General features: G+C 49.1%; 1 protein-coding gene and 1 long non-coding RNA gene across 2 annotated transcripts in view; both read left to right on the forward strand.

The window, feature by feature from the left end:
- The window catches only part of TPST1 (tyrosylprotein sulfotransferase 1), a 227,699-nt gene that overhangs the window by 171,227 nt on the left and 34,163 nt on the right, over positions 1-22,309 (forward strand). The gene's annotated exons all lie outside the window — the stretch shown is intronic.
- Positions 4,273-20,810, forward strand: LOC137146430 (uncharacterized). The gene is made up of 3 exons (XR_010917933.1): positions 4,273-4,424; positions 20,208-20,284; positions 20,384-20,810. It is a non-coding gene; the product is annotated as an uncharacterized lncRNA (long non-coding RNA).

A 22,309-nucleotide genomic window follows, 5' to 3' on the forward strand; every position in this document is an offset into this window, starting at 1 on the left:
ATTATTTAACTGAATGAGACCTTGCCCTGAAGTGCCTCTGCATGCAAATTGGTCTCATGGAGGGAAGGATGCAGGTGTCTGGGTCAGTTGGTTACTGTTGATAAATAAGGCTATGGAGCAAGTGAAGCACTAGTTCAGTCTTCTTGGAACCAGTTGCAACACCCCCTTTCAGTGTCTGGTGCAGACATGGGCAAGCTGGCATAGGAAGACTGCACAGCACCTCATGCTTCAACTGGGTGTCACAGTGGAGGGTAAAAGGGAAGCCATCCAGTAAACCAAAGCCAGGCAGTGAATGTTTGACAAGCACAAGAGAGCCCATCCCACTTTCACACAAAACTGTCTTGCTCTGATTTATTCTGCATGTAAGCCATCAGTGAATGTAACCCCCCTGCATTGTGTCCATAATCAGGCCCATGCAGAGGTGGGTCTGATATCTAGAAAGAAAGCTCAAGACCTTAAAAGAATTCAGTTTTCGTAGAGCTACGGTGATGGGGGATGCCCAGGTGCTGTATGATTCTAGTGTAGCTGCCTTCATCTACAGCACTAAAACCTGCCAACTCGAGTGCTATCCTGCCACTGTTTTAACAAAAAGATCTCCCTCAGCCTGTGCTAAACTTTGTCCAGGGTGCACATGCTGGTGGAGTGGAAGAAGCAAGGTTCTAGGACATGTATTCATTTGTTTTTCATTTAAACAGATGGACTTTTATAACCAAAGGAGGAAGCAATACCAGTTGGCAAACAAGAAAGTTGACTCAATGAATTCCCTGGCAACACTTATACTTCCTGCAAAATAGCCTTGGTCTGCAGACAGGACGGCATGATATTAAATTTGTGTAACCCTGGAAGGGGATGGGGGGATATTTTTCCAGACAAGCATTTCAAAATATGTGGCACATGGTTTAATCTGATCTCTTCTAAGGATGCTTTGTTTCAAAGTACATAGAGGAGCTGAATTTTCAAGCCGGCCCCTTTGGTGCCCCCTCTGGTACATACAGGATTAGCACCTTGAGTAAAGCTGTCTGAGTGAAGTAAGCTGAGGGAGAGCATCTTCCACAGCCCTTGATGTTCAGCAGGGCTCCTCCTGGAGCAAGACAGGTAGAGGAAGTGGGTTGTGGGGTAGCAGAGTCCAAAAGGGATTCATTTAGTAACAAATTAACCCAGATGCGCTGTCCTGGATACAAACCTTTTATAAGAAGCCAAAATAAGAGCGGTGGGAAATTCCGTAAAGTTTGCTCATTTGAAAAAAATGCAAGAACCATGTTTACAATCAGATTACGCCAAACATTAACATGCTGTTCCACTGGTGAATGAGAAGCAGTCTGCCACCAGCCAGGACATTTTCATAATCAAACATTCTACCCCGAATATTTTGATACTTTCATGAAAACTGTTGTAGATAAGGAACACGTCTCTTTACAACAGTACCATTTTTCGCAAATGCCTTCTGCATCCCTTTAATGGCACAGAGTTTCATAGGCGCACTGTCCTCCCAATTGCGCATCAGCAGATCCATTTACAATTGCTGAAGTTCATATTTTTTAGGGGGTTGGGCTGCAGAGTTCATGAAGACGATGCTCATAGAGTGGCCTAAGAGGACAAGCAAATCAACTACAGCTGTGGGGTTGAATGCTGTATGTAAGGGTTAAACTTCACACACGGGACCTAAAATTGGGCATGTGTGTAAATGCCCAGCTTTTCCAGATGTGCTGAGGACTGACCTGCAGCTTCCAGGAGTCTGTAGCACCTCTGAAAAATCAGGCCCCCAATTTAGGTGCTTAAATCTGGATTAAAATTTAAACCAAAGTAAAACCAATTGCAATCTCTTGTGCACAGGCTGTGCAGGGCCACGTAGACAGTGCCCTGGAGTGGGACTCAGGAGACGTTTGGGGGCCTATTGCTGGTTCTGCCAATCATCAGCTGCATGGCTTTAGGCAAGTCACTTCACTGCTTTGTGCTTCAGTTTCCCCAGCTGTAGAATGGGGATAATGATACTGACCTTTGAACAGCGCTTTGAGATCTCTGATGGGAAGTGCTATATAAGAACGAGGTGGAATTATTGTGTCTTGCACTTGTTAACCTCTGCTCTGCTCCGTATCTTTAATAATGCTTTGGCCTTAGAGTGCTGTTCATCTATAGAGCTCAAACTACTTTATCCAGCTGTCTAAGACTCATTGTCCCCATTTTGCAGATGGGGAAACTGATGCGGAGGAAGGTGGGATGAAGTGATTTATTAAGCTCACAGCCTGTATCAGCTTCAAAACACAAGTGTTATGATGCCTGGGTTTGTGTGTAATCCTTTAGCCCACAGTGCTTCCCACTCGATAAAAGTGCAGATTTCTTACCTTGTGAAACCCTATCATATAGAAATGTGTGCTCCTGAGACAAATGTTATCACCCCTGTGTGGGTCCTTGGGCCCTATTTCACTTGTGCTATCCGTGTGTATTAGCCCTTGCGACATGACTCAGTCACCCCTCTCGTTCTCTGTGTAAATCTGAAGAAACAGTGGGTAGCATAAACAAAGCTGTGAACCAGTTGTATTGTGCGCTGAGCTACATCCCCTCTGGAGACACCTTATACCTGCCTTTGAGGAGGAGATAAATGAGTTACACGGGGCTTTGCTTGAGCTTTCTATCACCCTGGAAGGGTGAGATCTCCATCCCCAAGAGGAATCCCTCACTTAACGCTGTGCTGAAGCCAGTGCTGAAGGGGAAGATGGCAGACAGAGAAGGGAGTCAAGTGTGCTACAGATGCAAGGGAATTTTGGTTAAATACCATGGGACAAACCCACTGTCTTAGGTCCTTGCATCCTTCTTACCCCACAAACTCCTGTGCTGAAGGATTATGCCTACGCTCTGGCTATTGAAAGGTGTGGCCCTAGGACGTCTAGTTATGACAGACTTGGGCTCAGATTCTCTGGCCTGGCTGAGCTGCTGTCAGGACAAGTCTGGGGGGGAAGGTGGCTTTGAGGCATATTCCCATGCCCTTGCTCCTGGCCCTGCCAGGCATCAGCCCAATCTCAACAGAAAATAGAGCCACCTGAAGCCTAATACGTTACTGGTTGTGAATGGCCAACAGGCTCTTCTGCTGAGCAAGGATCAGCTGGGCCCAGGGGCTCCCGAGCCATGCTCCCTCCACTGCGGGCTAAAACAGCATTGCAGAGGAGTTGATGTGATGGCCTCAACAGAGCTGAAGACCTGGCCCTCGAGGTGTAGATCCGTAGTGAGCCCAGCTGTCGACAAACTACTGCAGGGGCCACAACTAAAAATCATGGGTGGGATTTTCAATAGCAGCCAGCCATCGCTTTGGCCTGTTCCCACTGGACTTTAACCACTGATTCCAGCGGGAGCAGAATTAGGCCAGGGCTAAGCACGTTAGAACAGTGCTTCTCAAACGTATGTGCTCGCGCCCCCACGTCTTTGTGTCTGGAGTAGTTTATATCTCCCCCCACCCCCCCCAACTCACAATTTCATATACCGATAAAGAAAAAAAACATGCAACTCTCACTAAATAGGAAAAGCAGGAAGGCATTGATTGAAATGGAGCCCACGATCCATTGCATAAGAGCATAAAAAGCAAAACTGCCCTGGTGATCGCTGCTTGTAATTAAATGTACACCCGACGTCGTAGCAAACGGATTAAAGGACAGATGGCAACGACTTCATATAATACTATGCAAGCGTAGCAAAAACCCATCCAACTGCACAGCGCCATCTAGAGTCCAGTGCACAGCGCCCGCTGTGGACCTGATCTGTCTGGTGGGATCAGCTTGGCTCGTTGTTCATGGCGGTGGTAAAATGTGCGCAGTAAGTGCCCCCCTCAAATACACTCTGTGCCCCCCAGTTTGAGAACCTCTGCTGTAGAAGATCCCAGCCCTTTGCCGTTTGTCCGGCTTGGGGGCTGTTTCGGGAGATGTCCCAGATGTTCCCCAGCCCCTATAAAAAGACACCAACAAATGCTCTGGCAAACCATGACTGGGGCCGTGTCTGGGACTTAGCAATAACCTAAGGCCCCTGGCTGGCAGCTCAGTGCAGCCCCAGGGCAGGTGCAGCCAGTGTTAATCAAGGCCCATGGTTGCTGCTTGTGAGAGTGACTCAGCATCTTTCACAGGTGCAGCTGCTAACCTCTGATTGCTCCTGGACCAGCCTGAGGGGGAGGCACTGATTGCCCGCACCTGTGTGAGCAAGGACCCCTGAGCCCCTCTGGGGTTGTTTAGATGCCTAATGTTGCCAGCTGTGGTAATCCCGTCCTTTTAGCTGAGGACAGGGGCTGTTTTCCTCACAAATTTTCCCAGGGTGCTTCCGGAGGTGAACTGGTTCAGTCTGGGTTTGTGGCCCATGGAAGCAGCATTAAGCACTGAGGCAGAAACACAGAGTCCTGGCTTCCCTCTCCTGACACCTGAGGAGTCTGTAGTGTTTCCTGGGAGGTGAGTCTGCCTTCGGGTGGGTTTATTGAGTGGGGAGCTGCAGAGAGCAAAGTTGTTGTGATTTTTACTAAATTGTATTTCCAAATGAATTCCAAGGGGCTTTAATAGGGCCCAGGCAGAGTGAGTGAAAACTGGCAGGCGTATAACCAAGGAGGAATGAGCAGGAGTGTGGTGCTGAGTTGTGAGGGGGCTCGTGTATCAATAGATTAGTGTTAAATCCAGTTTTATTTACCACTATCATTACACTGGAGGAGATTAAACAGCTTGATAATGAAATCTGTGGTGGAAATAGGGGAACTTTCCATACTACTGAGGTGAGAACTAGTTTGATGGGACTGAGAGACATTGGAAACCTGGGGAGGAGGAAGATAATCTGAACAGATTAGGAAGAGATCTCTGTGGGGAACTAACTCTAAACACACCCTCCATGGGGGGCAGAGAGACAGAGGAAGAGAAGCAGGAGTGAGAGTGGGTTGCAAACTAGATATGATTTTGTGGTGCAATCTGGTAACAAAAGAGGCTGGTAAAATGTTTGCGCTGTTTACGTGCAGGCACGATACCCCAGAGCAGGGAGGTAATAGACTTTCTCCATGTAGCTCTGGTGCAGTTATAGCACTCAGTCCTGGGCACGTCTCCAGCAGAAGGGTGTGCAGAGACCAACAGAAACAATCATTGGAGCCTGGATGCTCTCACTGATGAGAAGAGATTAAAAGAAGTCAATCAATACGCCGGCTAAGCAGTGACTAGGGAAGTCTCAATCTGCAGATAGATGAAGGCTATCATTTCCAAAGGGGGCGATTGCTCAGCTGTTTAGGGTGATATGATGTATGTATAATTGGGGGGGAGATGTCTTAATGTCAGGAAAATGCTCCTGACAGAGGCGGCCTGCCAGAATGATCTCAGACAGGGCCCCCATATGGGGGGAGGGGGAGAAGGGTACACTTTACTGGGGCCCGGCCCAGGCTGCAACCCCCACCACCATGAGGAAAAGATTTGTCATGGCTCATGAGATTGTATGTGTGGGATGAGGGATTGTGGTATGTGTCCGGGAAAGGGCCCGGGTTACAAGTCTGTACTGGGCCTGAAAAAAATGATGCTTAGGCCCTGCTCTCAGAAGGGACGTGCTGGAAGGTCCATCACAAGGAAACCTTAAGCGAAGAGTCGACAAAGTGTTATAAATGTTCAGTAAGGAGTAGTTCTGCATTGGCTTCTGGGAGAGGGACTAAGCAGGGTCTGTCACCTCTAACGTCTCTGATGTGAAATCTGATGTCTTGAATGCTGCTCTCTGGCTGTCGTGTGTGTGTGTGTGTGTGTGTGTGTGTGTGTGTGTACACTCTTCATTGCCAGTAGGTGGCAGTAAGATTCTATTATGTACATCTGGACTGGCAAGGTAACTTCTGAGCTGTCAGCAGTAGTTCAGTAGCCAAATTTGTTGGCTGGTTACAATGTTGTCTCCTGTAATCTGCTCGCTGTATGGTTTGATAATGGACAAACCTGTATATGTTATTAGAGGCTGCATTGTGCTTGGGGCTGTACATACAGAGTAAGAGATTCTCTCTGCCTGGAGGAGCGTACAATCGAAACAGACAAAGGGGGGAAGGGAAACAGAGGCTCAGGGCGGGATTCTCTTCAGGTCACGCAGGAAGTCGGTGGCAGAGCCAGGAATAGAAGGCAAGTCTCCTGACGCCCTGCTGGGACCTCTGGTTCCCTTCCCACCCTTGGTCCGTTTAGACTGTAAGCTGCCTCTTGCTGTGGGTTTGTGCAATGCCTAGCACAGGCAGTACTAGCCTAGGTGCTACTGCGATACAACTAATAAACCCGCATGAGTTGGCTGATGCACATGTTACTGAAAACTTCAAGGGGCGCATTGTTACGCCAAGGGGCACGTTGTCCTGCCAAGGTACAGGGCATATGTTAATGCTAAAGGACGGCAGACACGTAAAGCCTGCATTTGTATGACCTGCGGCTGGACTGTTTTGCACTGTGATCCCCTTCTGGCCTTGCCAGCCAAGCTGGGACAGGCCAGCTCCGTGCTGGGACTGGAGGTGTGTAGTGAGCACCATGGTGTTGATGACTGAGGAGCTGATGCCATGATGGCATACAGCAGGGGCCTGACCACATGCAGTTGTTTTAAGATCCCCTGTGCATGTTAGGGCTGGTGCCCAAATTCCAAGCAGGCCAATTATATTCTGGCAACCCGCAGTTCCCAGTTTGTTGGGCTTCGGATTTGTTTTCACTTCCTGTCCTAAACTGCAGTGTTGCAGCTTAAACAAGTGAGCTGTGCTCTCCAACTGTACCTCCCTCCCGGGGATGTTCTGGGGCTGCTAGAGTCTGTGGAGCACAGCTCTGACGGGAGGGGTTAGAGCAATACAGAGAGTCTAGGGGCTCTCAACCTTTCCAGACTGCTGTACCCCTTTTTTGAGTCGGATTTGTCTTGCCAACCCCCAAGTTTCACCTCTCTTAAAAACTACTTGTTTACAAAACCAGACATAAAAATCCAGCAGTGTCACAGCATGCTGCTACTGCTGGAAAATTGCTTGCGTTCTCATTTTACTGTGTAATTATAAAATAAATTTATTGGAATATAAATATTGTCCTTATTTCAGGGGATACTATATAGGGCAGTATAAACAAGTCATTGTCTGTATGTCTGTACTGACTTGGCTAGTGCTTTTGACGTAGCCTGATATAAAACCAGGCAAATATTTAGATGAGTTGATGTATCCCCTGGAAGACCTCTGCATGCCCCCAGGGGTACATGTACCTCTGGTTGAGAACCACTGAGATAAAACATCCTGTCCACAAATAACCATGCCAAAGCCCCTTTTCAGAGCATCTTAGAGGCCTGCTTGAAACCCATCACTCCCCCTCCCCTCCCCCCAGTGTGCTTGCAACCCATTTATTTCTTCGTTCACAAGCTGTGAATAATGCTGGTACTGACTGGAATGAACCATCCTAGAACTCCTGATTACTCTGCATGGTGTAAGAGCCACTTTAATTAGTTTTGCTGTCTAATATTACGCTGCATAAGAGAGACTACGTGCTCATCAGTAATCTGCTGCCAAACTCCCGTGAGGAGGAGAGGGGAATGAAACCAAGTGTTTGGTGGTTCCCAAGTGACTTTGATTTGCTGCAGAACTAAGAAATGACTTCTCTCTTCCAGTGTAAAAGAAGAGTAAGTGCACTTAATACTTAGGATGTGGAAGACGCCTGTAATGTTGTGATTGTTATAGGTACAGCGGTGGGCTTGATTTATTTTGCTGGCTGCTGTACAAATACCAAGAGCTAATTCAGGCATGGGTTAGCCTGCGTGTACACAGGTAACCAGACAAACCTTACCCATAACGAAAGGACAATGCAGGGAACCAAGCAGTGTTGCCAAATCCCATGAGTCTCATGATAATTATTGATTTCCTTAAAGCCCCAGCTCCTGGTGCTAGGTGGAGATGTGGTGATTTCAGCCTTCATTTTTAAAGGAAAAAGTAAGTTTCTAGCCCTCGTGCTTGTGGAGAAAACATCAGTGCACTCAAAAAGCAGAAGGCAAATAAAAACACCCACCAAATCTATTATTTTTACATAATCCCGGGATTTTTGGTGGGCCTGACTCATGATTTTTGAACGTCTGGGGTTGGCAATACTGCAACGGCTGAGAGACCTCCCCCCGCCGGGTGGGCTGCATACGCAGGGGTGACCAGATCCAGAGTTGCAGGGACTGGAAGGCCAAGAGCTTTGGGCCTGACGGATGGACAACACAGCGCTATGAGGGAGGTGGAGGCTGCAGGGGAGCAGACTGTCCGTCTGTCCTGCCTGTCCCAGATAAGCCAGGCCCGCCTAAGCTTCAGGGTAGGCAGGGATGCGTCTTGACTGGGGGTGGAGGGGTTAATACCCCTTTGCTCGTGTTCCGCTTAGTTCCCGCTGTTGCGATTGAACAGGCCTTTTGTCTTAAGTCACCGGTTGCTCAGTGCATGGGGGTTGCTCAGTGCTTGGGCCCTGTCTGGGAGGGGAAAACAGCAGGATTTCCCGCCCACCCACCCACAGGCCAGTCAGAAGAGGCTAGCAGGTTAGCAGAGTGAGGAAGGAGCCTGCCCTGCTGATGTCCCTGGGGAAAGCACATGCTGTTGAGTTAAACAAGTTTTCCCATGGGCTTGGTGTGCGCTGGGGGAGGGAGGGGAAGGAAGGGTGTGTCGCTTTGTTTCCTGTTTCTAGGGTGACCAGATAGCAAGTGTGAAAAATCTGGCCGGCTGGGGGGGGGAGGTAACAGGTGGCTATATAAGACACAGCCCCGGAAATCGGGACTGTCCCTATAAAATCGGGACATCTGGTCGCCCTGCCTGTTACAGGCAGATGGAGTCTAGTGTACACGTGTGCCAGAGGATCGCACCCAACTGCCCCGACAGAGCAGTGCTCCCGGAGCGGGATTCCTTGCGCACGCGCTCCTGCGGGGCTGGCTGGGCGAGCGCCCGCCTGGCCAGCCAGGGCCGATTCGCAGAAGCCGCCGGCGTTTTGGCCTTCGCAGCGTTTGCTTGTTTTTTCCTTTGGCTGGTGTCAAGGAGACCCTTTTGCATTGGGATAAAGGGAGAGGAGCAGCCGGGTGGGGAAACCAACTCCCTGCCTTGCGGGGATGGCAGGAGTGCTGGGAGAGGACACTTCTGCGTGTGCAGTGTGTGTACAGAGGGAGGGCCGGGCAGCGGGGCTCTCCGCCCCAGGGTTTGCTGTGTGCTGCCTTAATTACACAGCTAGGCCGAGTCCCAAAGCTGCCTAGGAGACTTAGATGCCTGACTCCCCTTAAAACGAATAGGGATGGCATGTGTCAGTCCCCCAGGCGGCTTTGGGAATCTCAGTCCAAATAGTAACGGATCCTTTCCCCTTTGATACGTGTTTATTCCATTGGCTCAGGCTTGAGAGATCCGCGTGATGCTCTCCTGTGCGAGGGGCTGGAGAATTGTGTGGCTAACCACAAGCCTTCGAACCACCAGCCGAGCGGTGCAGGCCGGGGGAAGCCGTCCCACCCAATATGAGATTGCCCCGTTGGCATGGTTCATCTTCCTCCCGGAGGCAGGTTCGTGCTTCCAGACCCTCGGAGGAAAGGCTCCGGGCAAAAGCTGAGGGTTGTTCTGGAGCGATGATCCGATCGGGGCAGCGACGCTATTTCTCTGAGGCTGGCAGAGGAGGGTGGCCTGTGGGGCTAGCTCCGGCCCTGGGGAGCCGCGACGGCTCAGAGCTAGGAGGGGGCGCTGGCATGTGGCCAAGCATCTGTCTTGGCGTCCCTGTGTCGCATCTGCTCTGAGACGTTAGCGCTGCTTTAAGGCTTACCCTGAAATGAGCTAGGACTCTACCGCTGGGCCAGGGAGACTGGCGGGGCTGTGCCTCATGCCCTGGGGCCTGGCTGTCTCCTCCAGTCATGGGCATGGACTTCGTATTCTGCAGGGAAGGGACTTGAGCCCCACGGCTCAGGTGTGCTGACCCCAGTGTACCCTCCCCGGGTGGCCCAATGGGACGAGCGTCTCGCGTCACTGCCCGCTGCCTCAGGGAGCATCATGGTGCAGGCTCATCACCCTGCTCGCACCTTCCGGGAAATTCACATCTGGCCCCTCTGCGAAACAAACAGCTGGGCCAATCCCTGTTGGCTGGCGGAAGGCATGATCGATGGTGCCGGCTCTCTCCTCCACGCACAGTGAAATTCCCCGCAGTGCCGTGAGCTGGCAGGGCCAATAACACCTTGTGCATGGCAACTGCTGAGGTGTTCCCAAAGGCAGCTCATGACTGTACATGGTTTATGCAGATCAGATGGGCTCCTTGCTACGCATTCAGACTGCTGGATCCTTCCCTCTCCTGCCCATCTCCGCTTCCCTCCTCCACACCCTTTCCCAGTCCCCTCTCTCTTCCTCTGAGCCAAACACAACACAGCCTTGTGACAGTGGTGCTCTCCGTCAGGCTCGGGGTGTGACTCCTGTTCCCTGCTCCGGTCACATGTAACGTTTCTGATGCCATTGGCCGGGGGATTCCGTGTCGCTCACCAGGGTGGCACTAAGGAGGATTCTGGCTGGCCCGTCTCCTGTTAGATCATAAATACCCAGCGATCTCCAAGGGCTGCCCCACCCGCTCACGCTCCTTTCTTCTAGAGCTTACGTGAGAAGCAGATCTTGGGGAGGCGTTGGAATGAAGAAAGGGCAGTGTCCTTGCAAGTCAGCTCAGGCCAGCCCTGTCTCCTTCCAGGAGCAGGTCTGGGGACAGTCCGTGAAAGCGAAACGTGGCAAAGTGAAATACTCTTCACCCGAAGCCCGGTCAGCCTGTGCGGCTCATTGACACATCAGAGCACGGTCGCCAAGAGCTGAGCAGAACCAGAGGTGGACTGGACGCTTCTCTAGCCAGGGCTAGAAGGGCTCAAGCAGCGTGCCGGAAGGGCTGTTAAACCCTCCTGCTTCAGGATGTAAACCAGCCTCTGGCTGCGGGGGCTGAGCAGAGAACCTGTCCCCAGAGGAAGGTATCCCACAACTGCCTGCTGCCGGCTTTCTTGCACCATCTTCTCAGGCTGGCCTACATGGGTCTGGGCCGGTCGGGCAATGCCGCCGAGTTCCTCCGCGATGTTCTCCGAGAGGGGATCCTGCCAGGTCAGTGGCAAAGGATACTTGCGCTAGGAAGGCTGGCCGGCCGGCCTTGGCCTTCAAGCTTTGCTCACCCTGGCAAACGGAGAAGCCTCTTGCCTGCAGGCGCTGAAAGAAGGTTCAGAGGATCCCAGCCCGGTACAGCACCGAAGCGGGCACGTTGTTGTTCCACTCTGGATTTGAGGCCGGAGTGTGTCAGACCCGTCCAGGCCCAGTGACCTGCGATATCCGGAGCGAAATGGTGTAAATAATTAAAGAGGGCGGTGATGTGTGACAGCCCCTCTGTCTCCAGGGGGAGTGTTTTATTAGGAGACGCAAGCGTCCCTCCTTGCCAGCAGCTCTGGCTAATTGTTACCCCTAGCGCTACGGGTAAAGGTGCCATGAAAACACTGTGTCAGAGGCTCTTCGGTGACGTGGCACGTGCGCTGCATTGCGCAGTGATGGCGGCAGCAGTATCGCCACCCCCGCCCACACGGGAAGGACACTGTCTTCCTGTCGGCGGTGCCATCCCCGTCAAACGGGAGCGTGTCCTGGCATAGGCAGTGCCTGTTTCTGCATCCTGAGCTTCCAAGCTCTGCTGCTCTCCTGCACTGTGGTGTTAGAACCCCTGCAAATAGAGGAGCTGGGTGGTTTTGTGGGGCACAGGGAAGGCAAAGATCCAGGCTCAGGCTAGGGCGTGTCCTGCTGGAGAACTGGAAACAGACAGCAATGCCGCACGGCCCTGCTTTATAGAAGCCAGCTGGCCCAGTGTGCCTGTGCAGTGCGGAGCGGCTTGATGCATCAGGTGAGTCTGCGCCACCTCTGCATATTGTCCCGTCGGCAAAGCTGTTGCACCTGCAGTGAGAGCTGCCTGCCACCCGTCTGCTGCCCATCACTTAGCGCAGCACGGGTGCCCTTCCTCATCAAGATGCCCTCCCTCCTCCTCTGCGGGCACATGACTGGACAGCACGTTCCCACAGGCCAGCCACCAGCACAATTCGCTCCCCTCTTCATTTTATAGGGATCGAATGCTTACACAAGAGGTCTCCGGCTAGATGAGCAAAATGGTCCCTTCTGGACTGGTGACACTCGGTTACTGCCAACCTGGGCTGGACTGAACCTGTGGGCTGGAGATGAGACATCCTGGCTGCATTCACAGCCATCCCTTCACCCCACCCTTCTAAATCAGCATCGAGGGCTGTGGATTGTACCTGCTGAGGCTGGGATGGCCCAAGGATGAGTATTAATATTGCCCCCTGCCAGGGAGGTTTCAGAGCAGCAACTGATGGGGGTTTCTCTCAAGAGTGGAGGTGGTCTAGGCTGAGAGAAAATAGAGAACCCAGAGGCCTCAACCTGAAGTGGTGGCGGAGACCAGCCTCTGAGAAATGCAGGCAGCATTTCTTGACACGCCCAGGGTCTGAGTTAATGAACAAGCTGAGCGAAGCAGCAGGAGAAGCCGACTGAATAAAAATCAATGCCAGAGAGAACCAAACCCACTTGAGGGAGGCGTGTGGGGCCTGTTAAATCCATTAGCTGGATGTTTGGGGTTGTGGCTGACGAGGACATGGGTTAATTTCAGTTACCGTTTGGAAAATAAAAAAAGCTTTGACTAATGTTAAGCCTGTCCGCTGCTGGCCTTTGAAGTGTTCCTAACGCATTCCACACTGATGAAATGTGCTGGTTAGAGGAATGACAAACCCCTATGGGCAGGGTCAGTCCCAAAATATAGGATTCCTGGCGGGACCTTTGCATTATTGTGATGGCTGTCGAATGGTACGTCTCTTTCCTGGGTTACTAGCAGAGGCTGTCCCGTGGTGAGGTGTAATCAGTGTCACGTGCCTGCCTCGGTGATTCTCCAAGTCAAACCATGTTTCTGCATCTCAGGCTCTGACTATACAGCAAAGAAAACCCATGGCTGGCCTGCAGGGCTGTTTCATTCCTTGAAGCCTGGGCTTTTAGGGTCTTGTGAGGTTGGGGTCCCAGAGCTGGGCTCTGGCCTGGGCCTGGAAATCTACCCAGCAATGAACATCCCGCCCCCACCCTCAAACGAGCCTGAGTCACTGGCACGGGCCCGCCACCGGAGTCTAGTTGCTGTGTAGCCGGACTCCTCATGGCTGGGATTCTATCAGTATTATTTCATGTTTCTATTGTGGTAGAACCTAGAAACCTTCCAGTTTGTGCAGCACCTGTCCCAACAGGATCTGGACATATAGACAATGTTTTACTAGTCGTATGTTTCCCCTTCCTCAGTGCCATTTGAGTGGCACTATTCTCGGCTCGGAGGAAAGAGAGCGAGATTAAACCCCTCTCTATCTGAAATGGACCGAAAGACTCGCCAAAAACATTTTCTAAATGCACCCTGCCTGCTATCTCTCTGGCTTTGCTAAGGAAACATGCTCAAGCCTTCGTAGTGAGAAACCTGTGTGACCTGTTGGTCACGCTACTGGATACCCACGTAACAGATTTGCAAAACTTAAAGGCATCTACAGGTCGTGAGCTCTGGAGTGTGAATGTCTGGCATGTGCAGATCAAAGCGGTGCCGGATACAAAACCAAAGCAAAATAACCGAATGCAGCAAACTTGGCTTTAGGAACTAGTAACTCTTCCCTGTCAGTGGCTGTAGCTTAGATCAGCTGGGAAAATCGTGGGCTCCAGTATGCTGTGTGATCCTTGTCTAGTGAGGAAGCAAAATGACAGTTATTGCTGATAAAGAAAGAGCTGTTTGGGCCAGATTTCCCAAGAGGCTTATTAAGCAACCTAAATACTTCGGCTGTCTGGAGGGGGAGGCTCAAACTCATAAAAAGAGAGTTGTAAAAGGTGAAAACTTGATGTGAAAAACGTTGTATTCCCCGGCTGTTAACCCAGGGAAGCCCCAAACCCTGATGATTGTGGCTCCTGCCTGTCTTTTAGGGATCTCGCTCCTCTTACCAAGAGGGAAACTGTCTGTAGTAGGGTCGTCTGTTGAGGCTTTGTTATTAAAACTGAGTCCAGTTCCTCTGTTTCCTTAGTCATTCCATCACCGTTTTCCTGGGGGTTGCACTGCTGGGGTCTTAACGGGCACTGGGCCAGCTCCTCCAGCATAGCTGAGCTGCAAGACCAGAGTCGGGTAGGTCCGGGAGGGGCACAAAGACTGCTTTTAAACCTCTTTCATGCGTCCCCAAGCCTGGGGACAAGTGGAGGCTGGCCTGGCCCCCAAAGCACCTAATCCAAAACTGATTGAAGTCAATGAGCTTTGATCAAGCCCCAAATTATGCCTGGCTGCCCCTGGCCGCAAGGGGGCAGTTCCCTCAGCAGCCAAGGCTTGTTGGAGCAGAGGGATGTCCTGGATGCACCTGCCAGTGCCTCCTAGCCATGGGACGGGATGCAGAGTGGCAGAATAGCTGCGAACAGGAAAGATCAGTCCTAGTTATCTCTGGTTCTAACCCCAGCCCATCCATGGGAACAGTCACTCTTCAGAAATACCACCGGTCAGAATAATTAGACAAGTATCTAGCTACCTGCGCCCGGTTCAGGGGCTCATTCCAGGAAGGCCCCCGTTGTGAGGGGAGCACCGTTACTACAAAAGCACAAGATCCGTAAAAATAATTCTGAAATTAAAATAAAAGCTGATCAGTTACATCAGAAAGGAACAGACGATGCTCCCCCGGCGAGACACCACACCCAGCAGATGCAACTGGCCTAATCTCTCTGGTTTACCCCTTCCTATTCATTTAATATAAACCTTTCGCCCGTCTGACCTCTTGCTGCTGCCATCTGTCTGTCAGTCACTTCCCCAACTTTCTCATCACTTGCTCTCTCTTGCTTCCTGAATAAGACCCTCTCCAGCTCTCTCCCTGGGAGGCTCATCGTCCCTTAAGGATTGTTGTGACAAAGGAACAAACTAAGTGCAGCTGATGCACAATCGGTGAGGCTCTGAGGAGTGTAGCTTCGTTTAATTAGCGGTGACCCTTCACAGTGTGGGTGTAAAACGTTCTGTAGAGATAAGAGGCCTTAGTAGCCGGGAAACTCCCGACAGCCTCCGCTAGGGCATGCCAGCCAAGCTGTGCTGCTTAACTGCCCTGGCATAGTTAGAGCAGTACGATTCCCTAGTGTGAGTGAGGGGATCCTGCCGGTCCAGCTTATCCCCTTGCAACAAGGAGAATAAACTGTACTGGTACAAGGTACCTTGACTCCAGTATAATTGCGTCCACACTCGGACATAGCAATACGGGTGCAAAATGTGGGAGGAGACCAGCTCTGAGACTGCTGAAAGGGGGGAGGGCATGATGAGCATGCAGAATTGATGGGGCACCAGGTGATGGCCAGGCCAGGTCCTGCAATGCGGAGATTTTTGCATGAATTGTGTATGGCTCCTGGGGGCAGGAAGATCCATAAATGCTGCTTCAAACGTGCTAGTTCAGGTCACAGCTGCTCTTCCTTTTAAGGATGCCCTGTAAAGAGAACGGCCAGTCAGTTGTTACAGGCTTATGAAGAGTGGGATGACACATTACAAAAGGTGGAATCTCCGGGGAAGGCTATGCCTGGGTAGGTCGAGCACTCTGAATAAAAGGCATGTGAGTGGCTTTGCTCACCAGCGACAGCCCAATTATTGCTCCATCTGCTGCTGGGATCACGGTTAAACTCCCTCGCAAGTCCTGAGTCAATTGGTGCGATGCTGATCTGGTGGTGGTGTGAATATCTGACTGTACCAGCTGAGGGGCGAGCTCCCTTTCCCCTGGCCTGGCAAACATTTGAAGAAGGATTCCAGGTTTTAGCCCCTTGATAAAAACTGGCTTGTTGGGTTAAGATTACGGACAACAGAAATGGAAACAAGGAAACTTGGTGTGAGGGTGAGTCTCTTGCAGTGCTCTCCAGCCGTTCGGTTAGTACGTGGTAAAGTGTGTGGTGTGTAACTAGCTTTATTTGTGCACATCGAATTTACACGCAATCTGCGCTGCCTCTGCCCCACACAGCCGGGTCCTAGGCAGTGTGACTTGCCCTTATACTGACATTTTCAGGATAACTTGTAAAACGCTGGAAAGTGCAGTCCCTGCACACGAAAACCTGGTTAAACAAACCGAGCCCTGGCAGCATTTCTCATCGGAGGGTCTTCAGAGCGCCTCGCACACATGGAAGGTCCTGTTCCCCATGGGACATTTCTCACTGCTGCTAGCACTGATGCAGCCCTGCTGGTCCTAGCAGTACTGGGCGCCCTGGTGACAGTGGTTAACAAGCTGCTGTGTACAGGCGCTTTGAGCAGGAGGAAGATAGCACAAGACTTTTTTTTTTTTTTTTTTTTTTTTCTCTTTCCCCTCCCCATTTGGGGCCAAAATCTCCTGACAGAAGCTTGCAGGATTTCAGTACCACTGACTCCAGATGCTACCCAGGATTTCTCTCTGATCTGAACCCTGTCCTAATCCACATCTGGGGATGAATGCCACCTCCTGAGCCGCTGGACAGCCTGAGTGTGCCTAGGACAATTCGCTATCCGATGGACTGCCTGCCACCTAGGGAGTTTACATTTTGCCCGTCCCAAGAGATGCAGAACAACTGTGCTACTTTCAGCCCTGTGGTTCTCATGTCCTGGCTGTCTTTTCTGGGTGCTGTACCTTTCACCTGGCTAAGAAGTTTGCTGTTTGCAGAGCCAGGCATCCATTTTGGTTTAGGAGTTGACGCTGCCTGTTACACACACACACACTGCGTGTTCTCTCTCTCTCTCTCCTGGAGACTTTACTTTCAGTCATTGTTTTCCTGAAGCTAATATAAGTCACTTTTCAACTGCGAGTATTTGGCTTTTACTCTGTGTGTGCGGCGGGGAGGGGGGGGGAACCTACCAGCGATAGCAAAGACTCATCATGTGCCTTTGAGCTAGCTAACTCTTGGCAATAGAAAAACTTCCACTACAATGGCTGACTATCCATCAATCAAATTATCTGAGCTTATCCCTGCTTATCACACCGAGCACTGGAAAAGCCTTTTCTGCAAGTAGAGGTTATTTTAATTCTGGGAGAGGAGGACAAGGGAATTGATAGAGCTTAAATTGAAGCCCCATTCACTTTCTCATGCTTCCCAAGGTGTAAAACGGGGCAATGTCAATCACGGGTCTGTTTCACACAGCAAGCCATCAGTTTGTAGCTACTTTGTCAGAGTAGCTGCAAGAAGTACTGTAAAAGGCAGGGGAGGTGTTTTTAGAGACTGGTAAGGAACGTACCCAGCTGTTTCTTTAATTCAAAGGGCAGGCTAGGAAGTGTCAGTGTGGAGGAGAAACATCCCATCTCTGGCCAGGTCTGCACTGTGGAATTACTTGGGTATAACTACGTCACTCAGAGGTCTGAAAAATCCACACCACTGAGTGCCGCGGTTATACTGACCTATGCGCCGGCGTAGAAGAGCGTTGTCAGTGGGCGAGCTTCTCCCACCACCATAGCTACCGCCTCTCACAGCGGTGGATTAGCTATGCGCTCTCTCATTGGCGTCGACTGTCTTCACTAAAACGCTACAGCAGTGCAGCTGTGGCAGTGTCACATTCCAACCAACCAGGAGGCATGCGGGACCAAGAACAGTGGTGATGCTCCTGCATTTGTGTGCATCTGTGCAGTGTTCTAAATCACAAGAACTAATTCTGGAGACACTTCTGCTCCATGCTATTGTCTCTCTTGGGTGCAAGAACAAGAAACAGAAGGGAGACGTGTGGGCGCGTAATGTGTGGGTGGGTGTTTGCAGACAGAATCACAATTTTCTAGGACTGCTGGAGTTTTGACGTGCTGATGCTCGGCATTACAGCTTGAGAGGTGTCGCTATGAATTCAGAAGCGCACACTGTCACTTCTCACATCTAGTGGATCATAGAGATACACGTGATGAATAAGCCAGTTCAAGTAGGCCCTTGCCACTTACAGGAAATGAAATAAGGCCCACCACAAAACTGTTAATTCATCACGATCTGGTCTTCCTGTTAAAGAAGAAGAGCGCTTCCCCACCTGCACCCCATCATGCAATCTGTCTCAGTACTTCCAGAGCCGGGGGATGGCTGTGTGTGTTTTACTATTAAAATTCATAACACAAAATAGACACATGATGGGCCTATACACTCTTTGTGAAGAATTTGCAATTGCTGCTCTGATACAATAAATATTTTAAATATAGAACTGTGTATGTAACATGAGCAGGCAGCCTGATGTGGAAAGCAAAGCTGTCTGTGGTTTTTAGCTTTAAAAAATGAACTATAATGTTCTTGAAAGATAATATACATTCACCCCAGTGATGTGTGCCTGCATGGGAAAGATGATGGGCAATACACTTGACAAGGACTCAGGTTCCAGTCCCAGGTGAGTCACAAACTTCCTGATTTTGGATAAGTCTAGCCTGTGTTATCGGAGGGATAACATGTCTTTCCCATTGATGATGGTGATCAGTGATACTCAGACTAAGGCTTGGGAGCCACCAGTGACTCTGTGCAGCACATGATATTAAGATGCTGCATGATTTAATTATTAACCAAGCAGGATGCTTCTGCTATGTTGTTATCCAATAGTACTTGGTCAGTCATTTTGCTGTGAGAATAATATATAAAAACTAAATATTTTCTATCATACTGTTTCAATATGAATAGCTGAAACCATGAATTCACATGCTTCTGGCTCTTTTGGATGATGATTGCTGACTAGGCTCCTGAACCCCTGAGGCCTCTATTTGTCAGTGGTGCAACTGCCCCTGGTACACTGCGTCCACTTCTGGGGGCCACGGTTCAAGAAGAATGTTGATCAGTTGGAGAGGGTTCAGAGAATAGCCACGGGAATGATTAAAGGATTGGAAACCCTGCCTTATGGTGATAGATTGTGCTCTTTGAGTCTATCTAGCTTAACAAAGAGAAGGTTAAGGGGTGATTTGGGGAAACAAATATTAAATAGTGCACATATATACTTTAATATAGCACCTACATCCCATAACCTAGCACCCACGTACGGTAGAGTGGCATCTATACACTGTAAAGTGGCACCTATATAACATTACTTGGCACCTATGTACTGTAACAGCATTAGAGTTGGCGGAAAATTTTCCAGCGGATCATTATTCTGTTGGGACATGTTGATTTCAGCAGAATTTCAGTTTGGTGCAGGAGGAAGAGGACCCTAAGCACATTTTTTTGATCCTGGAATGGACTGTTCTGATTTTTTTGGGGTTTTTTTGTTTTGGAAATTACTTTTCATTAAAAAATTTATTTGATGTGTCATTATAAATTGCAATATAAACTTTTTTAAAATTTGAAGTCAATTGACTCTAAAGCAATTATTTTTTAAAATTTGTTTAGTAGGAAGTGTTGAAATTCTACATTTCCATCCAGTTCAGAACAAAAACAAATTTTGAATTTCCCGCTCAATGTAACACAGTTTTCTGCAAAACTCTACATAACCGTATAGGTGCTCAATTACATGGTAAGGGGTGACTTGATCACAAAGTACCTACGTGAGGACCAAATATTTAATAATAGGCTCTTCAATCTAGCAGAGAAAGGCCTAGCATGATCCAGTGGCTGGAAGTTGAAGTTAGACAAATTCAGACTGGAGATAAGGTATAAATTTTTAATCGTGGGAGTAATTAACCATTGGAACAATTTACCAAGGGCTGTGGTGGATTCTCCATCACTGACTGTTCTTTAAATCAAGATTGGATGCAGATCTAAAAGATCTGCTCTAGGAATTATTTGGGGAAAGTTCTATGGCTTGTCTTATACAGGAGGTCAGGCTAGATAATCACAATGGACCCTTTGGGCCTTGGAATCTGATTTCCAGACAGCTGGAATTATTGCAACAGGCAAAATAGAACACGCTGTATCGTTACATTATATTCCAGATGTTTGTTATGCTTAATGTGAGTTTCTTATGGTCTATGTTGATTGTCTGGAGTGTCTCCAGACTAGCATGTCGAGAGCCTGTTGAAGTTGGTGATAATCTTTACATTGACTTCAGTGGGCTTTTGCATTAGGCCTTAAACACTTAAACAGACCTTCTGACTACGTTCAGGAGTTTAACGCCGTTCAGTCTTTCGATTCTCTCTCAGGTTCTCAGACCAGCCCAACCATTGTGCTATGGGTTGTGTCAAACTATGGAATAGTGTTTTTCCAAAAGGAAATTGTTTTGTTTGTGCTCTGTGTGTGAGTGAGAGAAAATAGCTATAGGACCAGAGTCTTAACCTTGGGCCCTTTTATATTACTTTGGCAGGGTAAAGGGGCCTTGCTGCAGATGAGAATTAAATGCATAATCTTCAGCCTTGGTTCTGCATTTCCCCACATGACAAGGTGAGAGAAGTTCAGAGCTGTATCTGGGGTTTTGGTTTGGGACCCATTTATAGTGTTATGATCTTTCTTTTAAAATTAATATTCATATTGCAATGACAGAGACCACAGTCAGGATCGGGTTCCCGTTATGTCAGATGATCTACAGAGACCGAGGTGGATGCAGTCCCTGCGCTGAAGAGCTGCTGCAGAAGAGAGGTAATGAAAGATGTGCAAGAAGGGATACAGTCAAATATATGTCTGAGCTGAGACTGAAATGAATGTGAGTTGTGTGCCTAAATCCCAAAGTTGGCTTTGGCAATCTCAACCCTAAATTTTTAATATACAAGTGTGTACACTGGAATGTTAAAATGGTGATCATAAACATATCAAGTGCTAACTATCTCCATCTGCCCCAGTCAAGCCACCATAAACTGGCTGGCTTTATTTACAAGCAAAGAAATTGAAGCTTCATTAACCCTTTAAAAAAAAAATGCACATAAGAAAGCTATTCCCCCTCCTCCCTTCTTTCAAGACAAGAAAAATTAATCCTGTTTTCTTCAGGAGCAATTTCAACTACCCTTTTTCCTTGTGATTTCAAAGGATTACAGACCATCTGCTCTGCGAAAGCTGTGAATGGCGCTGCCTTGTCTGTTTCATTTGATTTCCTCTCCCGACCTTTGTATTTCCACACAGTTGTTTGGTATTTTACATGAAAAACTTATCAGCCTTTAAGTTCTGGTTAATTAACAGTCCCACCTTCCCGTGGCCTTCTGACTAATTAACAATGTGAATTGGATGATCAAGTATTGACAAGGCCTCAAGAATAAATCTTCCAATGCAGGAGGCTGCTCTGATAGCTTGCACGGCATGGCACTCTCATTCGCAATGGAAGTAGGGGAAGGAACATTCAGTTCAGGAGACACTCACCTGTGAAGATTCAGAGACCAGGAAGACCTATTATTTCATGCTCGTTATGTCGCACTTACGAGGGGAGGGAAGTGTCCAGACATACTCCTGTCTGTGGATACCCTAGCATGCTGGTCTCCAAACTTTGCTAGACTAAAGTCTTGAGTTTTATTCTCTGTGGCTTGGCACCATTTGGGGCCAATGCGAAGTGGGTGCAGAATGCCACCACAGCGGAATGGTTGGTAGTGTTTTACACTCTTTGTGCACAAGGGGCAGGGTGACGGCGGATCGAGCCCTTGTCTATGTTGCCCTGATCCTCCCATTCCAGGTAGCAGCAGGAGTTGTAACTTTTAATGGGAGTTTGGGTTGTGCTAAAGGAAGCAGGTGATGATCAGATCATACGGAGATGAAGAGCATGTCATCACCTAGATAGACTAGATCACAGGGAATGAAGGGGTGGAGCAGCTCCATGTATAAATGGAATGGGAGGTGAGCCCTGGTGATGTACTATCTCCTTACCTTGTACTTTGTTATTCCGCTGTGGAGGGGAGACCTACTGTACAGTCATAAAAGCCTGAAGTACCTGTTAAAGTTCCCAGCTCCAGAGCCTGGTTCTTCAGCTCCAGTTGTAAAGACTTGCTTTTAGCTCCCCCAGTTGAATCCCTGGTATCAGCCATTGTGACAGCTGCCATCTTGGCCTTTTAATGGTGCCAACTTTCATGATACTTGAAAACCTCAAATAAACCAGCTGAAGCAGCCTTTCAAAGTTCTACTGTCCCAGTCACCCAGGGCAAGTGAGGTTTCTTTGGTGTTTTTTCTTTTTTTGGACGAGGGAGTGAAATTTAATTAACTTAATTGTTGCCACCTGTGACGGGGCTGGTAAACTTTCTTGACTTTTCTCTAGTCTGCAACAAGTCTACAGAGATGGATGAGAAGCTTTCAACAGTTTGAGTCCAAGTTTCAAACACCCTAGTGCTTCGATCTGGGATGCTGAGACTCATTAATTTGTTCTGATCACAATTATATCTTTATGGTCAAAGCAGCCAATGTTAGTTCTGAGATCTGGCCACGTGGCTAGAACATAAGACCCTATGCGTGAACCCAAGTCAATAACAGGTAAATTTCACCTTTGGTTATATA

Source organism: Emydura macquarii, unplaced genomic scaffold (assembly GCF_026122565.2).
Source record: "Emydura macquarii macquarii isolate MOO-44397 ecotype Brisbane River unplaced genomic scaffold, CSIRO-AGI_Emac_v2 contig_450, whole genome shotgun sequence".
NCBI lineage: Eukaryota > Metazoa > Chordata > Testudines > Chelidae > Emydura > Emydura macquarii.